Source organism: Bos grunniens, chromosome 28, assembly GCF_055505025.1.
Source record: "Bos grunniens cultivar Pamir isolate PY7600 chromosome 28, Bosgru_T2T1.0, whole genome shotgun sequence".
NCBI lineage: Eukaryota > Metazoa > Chordata > Mammalia > Artiodactyla > Bovidae > Bos > Bos grunniens.
This window is the reverse complement of record NC_141192.1, coordinates 18,080,331-18,089,526: the sequence shown is the minus strand read 5'-3', so window position 1 is coordinate 18,089,526 and position 9,196 is coordinate 18,080,331. Positions and strand designations below refer to the sequence as shown.

Below are 9,196 nucleotides of genomic sequence, written 5' to 3'. Positions count from 1 at the left end.
TTAACTCCCCACCAAGGGCCAGGCCTCCTACCCTCCCACAGCAGGGTGGGTATTAGAGTCAGGCATGGACTGCCAAGAACGGCGGCAGGCCTGAGATTTCCCTCTTGCTCATAAGCCAGCAGCCAGCCTGCCAGTGCCTTAAATAAAGGTAGAAGACTTCTGGGACAGAGAAAACAGACCCGCAGGTAGAAGAGGGGACACGAGCTCCATGTTCATGTCGGTTCCCTTTGCCCCCTTGTCTCATGGGCCAAGTGGGAGGCAGGCCCAGGGGAACTCTGTGCCCACAAAGGGCTGGTGTCGCAGCCAAGGAATCCTGAGACTAGAAAACCCCTAGCCTTATAAAGCCTTATATTTCCACTGGAGAAGGAAACAGCAACCCGCTCCAGTGTTCTTGCCTGGAGAATCCCAGGGACAGAGCAACCTGGTGGGCTGCCATCTATGGGGTCGCACAGAGTCGGACATGACTGAAGCGACTTAGCAGTAGCAGCAGCAGCCTTATAAAAGCGGCTTCTAGCAAACCTGCTGGATCTTTGCCTTGGAGGAGACATTGTTTTCATTGTCCTGGAAAGCAAACAAATCTGCCCTCTGCCCAAGGGAGACACTGTCTTTATCTGCCAAGGCTGTTTGCTAAACAAACACCCTTGGAAAGATAGTCCAGAACAAAAGGTGTCACAAGACTCCAGAAATTCCAGAGGCCTCTGGAGAACTATCTCCTGACCCTGACAGCCTGAGATGAGGCCCCGAGAGGCTGAGTCCCTTCCCCAGGGTCACACAGCAGAGCTGGGGTTACCCCAGGTAATCTGACTCCTGCACCCCTGCTTTTTCCTCCCTTCCTCCAAAACAGGCTTCTGGGCCAGCCTGGGAACGAAAGAAGCCCTGACAACATTACTTCAGAGGGAAAATCCACTTCGAGTTCCCAACAACTACCTATAGAAGAATTTCAGGAACAGAGTCTGTCTGCGGCTTGGGACCTAGAGCTGCTCACACATTGTTCCTGACCTGACTCCCCCCAGGGGATGAGAAAATTTTTCTCCGGCTGCCCCTGGGTGAGGTCAGAGAGGAGCTGGAAATAAGGAACCAGCTTCTGGAGACCGGATAAATGCTCTTTTCTTTTGCAGAAGAAAAATAATGTCATGCCGTTCCATATTTATTTAAATGTGAAATTTATTTATGGAGCAGAAAGAGGTGGTGTTGGCTTTCAGTGCCCAACCAGGAAATGGTCTGGGCTTGTTTTCGTCTCCTCCAGCACCTTGTCCCCCAGTGACCTAATCTGGATCCTAGCCCTGCTTCTCAGGCCCGCCCTGACCCACCTCATCTCCAGAGCCACTCCTCTCTCTCTGCGAGGATGCACAGAGAGGAGGCAAGTCTGTCATTGGGGTTCCCCTATTGCGTACTGTCCTCATCTGTAAAATAGGGACACACGTCTGCCCCACATCTCCCTCATCGATGCAAAGCAACTAATAGTAATAGTAACAGTAATAATAACAGCTTCTAATTTGATGAGTTGCTAATAAATACATGCATCGGTGAGGTTTTAGGATTCTTCTCTACAGATAGGGAACTGGGGTCAGAGACAGGGCAAAATTGGCCGCTGTCACATAGACACCCTTAAAGAATGTCTGCCTCCTGTCCCCTTGCCCCTCCCACATTCCTCCTGGCTACTCAGGAAGATGCAGCTCCAACATCTGTTCCTTTGAGCTCTGTCTGAAGCTGCTCAAGGTTTACGTACTCAGAGGCTTGGGCAGGGCTGAGGCGAGGGGCTTATCTTACAAACAACAAGTTTTCCCCAGGAGCTAGTCTCTTTGCAGCCTTTTAACTTTGTTTACACCTCATGGCAGCCCTGACGGAAAGAGCTTTATCTCCACTTGCAGGCGGGGAAACCGAGGTTCTGAGAGTCTTCCACGGCCAGACCTCGTGGTTGGTGGAGACCAGGACAGAGCCCCACTCTGTAGGCCTGACTTCTTGTCTCCACACTGTGAAGCCCCTGAGCCAGCAGGTTATGATACGGCCTTAGTTTTTCCCTCCGCAGCATGGGGACAGTTTCTACCTCTGGTTCCTTACCATCTGAGATCCTAAGGAGTTTTCTACATTCCCTGCAGATGAACTCTGTGCTAAGAGTTTGGAAAGAGGCAGAGAGATCCATGACACGCCAGAAGGGAGCCACAGTAGGGCCAGACAAGGCCTGAGCCCCCTGTCTTCCACACCACATGACCTAGGCCTCTGCAGGGAGGCGATGGTGGGGGGTGGGCCGAGGCCTGTCTCAGGGAGGGGGTTGAGGGAGCAGTTCCAGTTAAATCCTAAAGAAGCTCCCATGGCAGACAGGGAAATTACAGGGTGAGGTGGTGGTGGCAAGGCCAGGGTGGGGCTGGAGGACAGAAGAACAGGGAAGAGCAGGCCTGATGCCCACACTTTCCTGCCCAGAGGTGGCTGGCAGCCATGGAGACGGACACCTGCAACCAGCTGTGTCTGGGGACGCCCACCCCAGGAAAATGCCACCAGAACTGAGGCTGGCAGGCAAGCAGTGGGGATGACGCAGGAGCTATCCCTCCCCTCTTCACGGCAGGGTGAGATCTATTGTCCTGCTGACCTGCTAACTAAAAAATGTCGCTCGCCACCCAGTTCCACAGAATTAAGTCATTAGTCACTGCAGTTGCTGACCTTCAACACGCCCAGGAGTTCAGAACAGAGATCAGGACAAGGCACTCTGTGCTCTGGGAAAACCGACAAAACAGGCCTTCAGACAGGTAAGTATTTCCATGAGAAATTTTTTTTCAAATGCGGATTCTTGTATCTTCCCACACTTAGAAAAGCGCTAAAAGCACTGACACCTCTGCTCCGCGTGACCAGCAGCAACTTCTACTGAGATATGTGCTTGGTTGCATGTACCCCCTTCATCAAAATCAGGTTTATGCTGACCTCGCCTCCCTGTTCGGAGCAGTTCCTCCCTCTACTGAGTAGTCCTCAGTAAGTTATCCAATAAAACTGAAACTCGCAGCTCTCACATTGTGCATACTTAGCTCTGCCTGGAACACTTTCTGCCCCTTCACCCTTCAGGTCTCCGTTTAAACTCTTTCTTAGGAACGCTGCCCGCTCCCCACCCCCACCCCACCCCCACTGCAAATCTGCTTGAGAGGAGCAGTCTCCTCTCCAGCTTGCTGGGTGTTCATGCCCAGGACTGCTGGCTATCCGCTTTATTTCAGATTCATTGTCATGTGAGAGCCCCCTCAGAGTCCATGCCTTGCCTGGTTCTGTTTCACCGCTGTGGCCCTGTGCCCGACTCGGGCTGAGGTACAGCAGATGCTTGGTCTCTATGAAGAGGGCCCAGAATCAGCACCGGGATGCACTTGTTCATTCAGCTGCATAACAGGAGGTGAGAGACTTGTCCCATGGTTTCAAAAAGTCGCAGAAAAGCAAAGCAGATCTCTAAGGCAGAATGGGGCCCAGGCTTTAGAGAGCCGCCCATCTGGGGCTTAACCCCTTTCCCCAGAGCCCTCAATGCCAGCCAAACTGACCCCACCCCAGTAGCCTCCACCCTCACTCAGTCGGTGTGGAGGATGATATTCCTTGAGGGGAAAAAATTCAGATGACAAATAACTCTTCACCTGGCCCCATGGTGGGAAGGTGGCTCACCCTGTCGCCAGTAGGGGGGACCCTCAGAATTCTGCATGGAAACTTGGGGTTCCTGCAAGGAGGAGGGCCTGCCATCTAGTGACCCAGAAGCATAGGCAGAGTTTTCAGGAGAGCTTGCCCTGTGTCTCCAAGAGTTAGGGATCCTGGAGAGCAGACAAGCAGGTTTGGGAAGGCAGGAGCCTGGGCAGCTGCCCCAGCGGGTGCTGAAGGATATATATATTAGAGTCAGGGCCTGGTCCTACAGGAAAATGCAGGGCCCTTGTGCAAAGATTACTAAGCAAGGTTATCATCAACAGTGGTAAGTCATGTTGACCATACACTTTGATATGATGTGATGAGAAAGGCACTTTACTGCCGAGGGATCCCCTGACTCCCAGAGGGACTGCCTCCCCAGAGGCATCTATGGAGCAGTGGCCAAAAAAAGTGTTAAAAGATGCTCAGAGGTCAGAAAAATATAAATGAAAGCCACAATGAAATACTGGTTTTCACTGTGCAAATAGGCAAGAATTTCAAACATCAAACAGCAACAGCCAGGGGCACTGAGAGTGCCCGGGAAGCCAGCTGTGCTCTGCTGTGAGCACACTGCATCACTCTTTGGGAAAATTACCTGACACTTTCTTCTAAAACACAAAATACACATACTATAGCCTCACAGCCCAACACTGACAGGTTTCCTAGAGGAATAGAAGCACCCACCAAAAGGATATATAAAAAGAAGTGGTTTTGTGATACAATTTGAAATAGGGGGAAAAAAAAAAAAAAACTCGAAACAACGTAAGTATCTGAAGAGCCGTTTCTCTATAAGAGAAATGATTGAATGGACATGGTAGATTCCTCCTGTTGCATAGTCTGCATTTTTTTTTTTTTTTTTTAGGTAGATTAGACACAGCTCCACTGTCTGGAGGACTGTGCACATCCTGTGAAATTTAGAAAGTGTGTTGCCGAGTTGGGCCTCTCCGGGAACCGCAGGTGCAGAACTGCCCCACACATTACAGGACATTCAGCATCCCTTTTCCCTTCACGTCACACCAACTCTGCCTCCTCGTTGTCAAAAATAAAAAAAAAAAAGGAACAACAAAAAAGCCTTAGCATGTTTCTAAATATTCCATGCTAAAAACCACTGGGACAGCGAGGCCTGAGGGGGGTTTTGGGTTTTGTTTTTTTTTTAGCAAATATTAGTAAGATCCTAGTTGTACAGAACTTTCCACGTGCTTGTACAGACATATGGAGGGTGAAAGGGTCCCCAGGGCTAATACGGGAATGGGGAGGGAGAGGATCTCTATGCCTGGTTCCATCTTTGTATGGATTCACCAAGCAAATGAGTCCATGTCACTCTTGTAATTACCAAAATTAAGTAGGAGAAAGACCTTTTAAAAGAAAAATAATGAAAGAATAACAAGAACAAAAATAAAATGGAAGGAAAGCAGGAAGAGAGAAAGGGAGGGAAGGAGGGAAGAAGGAAGGGAGGCAGGAAGGCAGGCCGCTTTGGAGACCAAAGTCCCCACCCCCTAGCACAATATACACTCCATACGGTCCCTTTCGCAGCTAGCGACCCTCACCCCCACCAGGGCAGCAGCATCGGAGTGTGGACAGGGACCGCTGCCACTGCCCCAGTTCTACAAGGAACGAGCCATTAGCCACGGCAGCTTCCCACTGACCGTGCACCCTAAGGGGAGTTCAGGATGGAGAAAAGCAGGAAAAATTCTGTGCTTTGGATACTGGCCCTAGATAGTTAAGACTATGTAGGGGATAGTCTGGAGAACAATTTCAATGAACCCAGATTCTTGCATCTTCCCATAATAATTAACGGAAGATAACAGTTTTTTTGTGATTAGCTGTAATCTTTTGATGTTCAATTGTGGTTTCTTCCTGACTCCTCCCTTATCTCTTCAGAGCAGCTCCTCAGAGCCATCTGAGAGGCTGTCTGTGCATGCTATAGTCCTCAGTAAGATCTCCAAATAAAACTGAATTTTTAACTTTGAGTTTGGGTTGGGCTTTTTCCTCCAGTAAACAGGGGTGACCCGGTGGCAGCACCTGCCGGCCACCTCCCTGGCCACACAGCACTGGCAACCTCCCTCCAGCCCCCCGACCACCCTCCGCTCTCCACAAAGGCCCCTTTCTCTGCCGCCTGTTTTCGTTGGGCCTTGCCCACTTCCAAGGGCAGGCTCTGGCTGCTGCTGGTGGCACCAGGAAAAGCCCTTGCCCACTGCTGAAGGCTCACTTTATGGACATAAAGATTTGTCGGCCGGTGCACCCAGGCTCTTGGAAGGCAGCTGTTTCCACCTTCCTGCCACATTGCCACCCCACTCCCCGGGACCCCCGGCTCCAGGACGGAAGACACAGCTCCTGTTTTTCCTCATCCCATGACATAAATTACTGCTCCTCCAGCTAGGTAGCAAGACCAGGTTCCCCCCCAGCCTGCATCACAGGCATCCTTGACACCCTGCTGGCTGGAAAACATTCCCAGCGCCTCCCCTCCATGCAGTACCCTCCCTTCTCCCAGGCCTGGGTGAGGCCAAGCCAGGAGCCCCTGGCTGCACCCCAAGGCTACAGCAAGAGGAGGCTCCAACTCGTGTATTTCTCATTTCTAAAACATTGTGTGCATTTATTAAACATGCCCTGTCTTGTTCCAAAAACACAAAACAGCCACAAGGACACATAAGATGCAACCAGCAAAAACTAAGAACCAGGAGAAGATGCTTACAAAAATCTTGGGGCAGAGATTTTTAGTACAGTTGAAAACACAGAAACCTTGGAAGCCGCCTAAGGTCCAACCATAGGAGACTGGTTAAATAAATTACAATAACGCCACACAATTGAATGTTATGCAGTCATAACAATTAAAATTATAGCTAGATAATAAAATTTATTTATATTGATAAAGAGTGTATTTATTTATAGAATCTAAAACTACATTTGTATGTCTATATGCCTAAGGGTATTTTTATGGGAAAAAGATGAAAAGTCTCATGAGTTTCTTGAAATGGCTGCAGCTCCCAAGAAATTAAGAGTCACTGTCTTGTAGAAGTCACTGTCATATAATGCCATGACTAGATATTTAAGTTGTATATAAAACATATGTGTTACAAAGCCTCCTGCTGTCTAGCCTTAGGGTGCAGGACAAATCTGATGTGTGGCTGAGGGGTCTGCTAATACAGGTAGTCTGTCCAGGGGTACGCCTTGCAGCTCCCCTCTGCTGACCCCGTTGAGGAAAAGAGTTGACTCGTTCCATCAAAGAGGTGTAGGGTGAGATGGGGTCTGAAACTCTGTTCACTTCTCACAGGAGAGTCAAAGACACATCTCAAAGAGCCAGCCTCTAATGGTGGTCTTTCTGGCACAAACAACAGAATGTTTGGGGGTGACTGAAATCAGATCACACAGAAAGTTATTCACTCCACCCAAGGCTTAGGAGGGTCTCACTACCTATCCCCAGGGGGAAATTCCCAAACACTCTGTTTACCTACTAACAGATCACCCCAAAACTTAGTGGCCTGAAGCAACAACAACCATCTTATTATCTTTCATGGTATTTGTGGGCCGGGAAGTCAAGGCTGGGCTCAGTTGGGTGGTTCCAGCTCACGATCCCATGAGGTTGTAGTCAGTGGGAAGCTGGCATTGGAACTGCATAGGACTGTGGTGGCTGGGGAGATGACCAAGCATCTCTCTCTCTTTTCATGTAGTCTCAGGGCTTCTCCATGTGATTGCTTCATGTGTGATAGTTTGGGCTTCCTAACAGCATGATGAGTATCACACAGAGCCAACACCAATATCCCGGGTTCGTTATACTATGCCGTCCTTTTTCGTGAATGTTTAACACTTCCATTATAAAAAATATACATTTATATTACAAATTAAGAACACATCATTAAGCATTGCATCTAAAATTGAAACTGATTAGGTGTAATTAAGTTCCTGGAAATGTTCCCTCCCCAAATTCAGTTCAGTTCAGTCGTTCAGTCGAGTCTGACTCTTTGTGACCCCATGGGCTGCAGCACGCCAGGCCTCCCTATCCATCACCAACTCCCAGAGCTTACTCAAACTCATGTCCATCGAGTCAGTGATGCCATCCAACCATCTCATCATCTGTCGTCCCCTTCTCCTCCCGCCTTCAATCTTTCCCAGCATCAGGATCTTTTCAAATGAGTCAGCTCTTTGCGTCAGGTGGCCAGAGTATTGGAGTTTCAGCTTTAACATCAGTCCTTCCAATGAATATTCAGGACTGATCTCCTTTAGGATGGACTGGTTGGATCTCCTTGCAGTCCAAGGGACTCTCAAGAGTCTTCTCCAACACCACAGTTCAAAAGCATCAATTCTTCGGTGCTCAGCTTTCTTTATAGTCCAACTCTCACATCCATACATGACCACTGGAAAAACCATAGCCTTGACTAGACGGACCTTTGCTGGCAAAGTGATGTCTCTGCTTTTTAATATGCTGTCTAGGTTGGTCATAACCTTCCTGCCAAGGAGTAAGGGTCTTTTAATTTCATGGCTACAGTCACCATCTGCAGTGATTTTGGAGCCCCCCAAAAATAAAGTTTGCCACTGTTTCCACTGGTTCTCCATCTATTTGCCATGAAGTGATGGGACCGGATGCTATGATCTTTGCTTTCTGAATTTTGAGCTTTAAGCCAACTTTTTCATTCTCTTTTTTCACTTTCATCAAGAGGCTCTTTAGTTCTTCACTTTCTGCCGTAAGGGTGGTATCATCTGCATATCTGAGGTTATTGATATTTCTCCTGGCAATCTTGATTCCAGCTTGTGCTTCTTCCAGTCCAGTGTTTCTCATGATGTAATCTGCATATAAGTTAAATAAGCAGGGTGACAATATACAGCCTTGATGTACTCCTTTTCCTATTTGGAACCAGTCTGTTGTTCCATGTCCAGTTCTAAGTGTTGCTTCCTGACCTGCATACAAATTTCTCAGGAGGTAGGTCAGGTGGTCTGGTATTCCCATCTTCAGAATTTTCCAAGTTTACAGTTACCAGGGTCATGTATACAGAAAGAAGGAAATGGCAACCCACTGAGGTATTCTTGCCTGGAAAATCCCATGGACAGAGGAACCTGGCGGGCTACAGTCCATGGGGTTGCAAAGAGTAGGAGACGACTGAGTGACTAACACTTTCACTTTCATAAATATAGAAGTTAGCAATTATCTATTCTGATGTACTTAATTCAATTGTACAAACAATGCAGAATTTTCCTTTCAAGAGAAGTGTATTATATATGTGCAATAACAACAAAAATAGTCCCAGTCCCTGAATTCAGAACTCTCAAAGCAATGAGGGAGACATACATAGCTGGTGTTAGCAGTGGGAGGCAGGAACATCCTGTATGGTTTGCTGTGTGTATGTGTCAATTTTTTAAACTTAATTGATGTATTTATAATAAGAAAAAGCTGTTGAATTGGCTCTTCCTTTCTTTTTCCTATAGTAATATCTTTACTACTTTTTTAACTTGTGTTGTCTGCCAAGGGAGTAGGTATCACTAGCAGACAAGAAACAGCAGGCATCAAAGATAAAGAGAAAAGGATGCAAAGTTTTAAATGGAATGAACTCTGATCATCAAC

General features: G+C 47.9%; 1 long non-coding RNA gene across 1 annotated transcript; it reads left to right on the top strand.

Moving 5' to 3' along the window:
- The first annotated feature begins 2,462 nt into the window (after positions 1-2,462).
- On the top strand, positions 2,463-4,712 carry LOC147342940 (uncharacterized). Its single transcript, XR_015157201.1, has 3 exons — positions 2,463-2,744; positions 3,201-3,370; positions 4,505-4,712. It is a non-coding gene; the product is annotated as an uncharacterized LOC147342940 (long non-coding RNA).
- Positions 4,713-9,196: the final 4,484 nt, after the last annotated feature.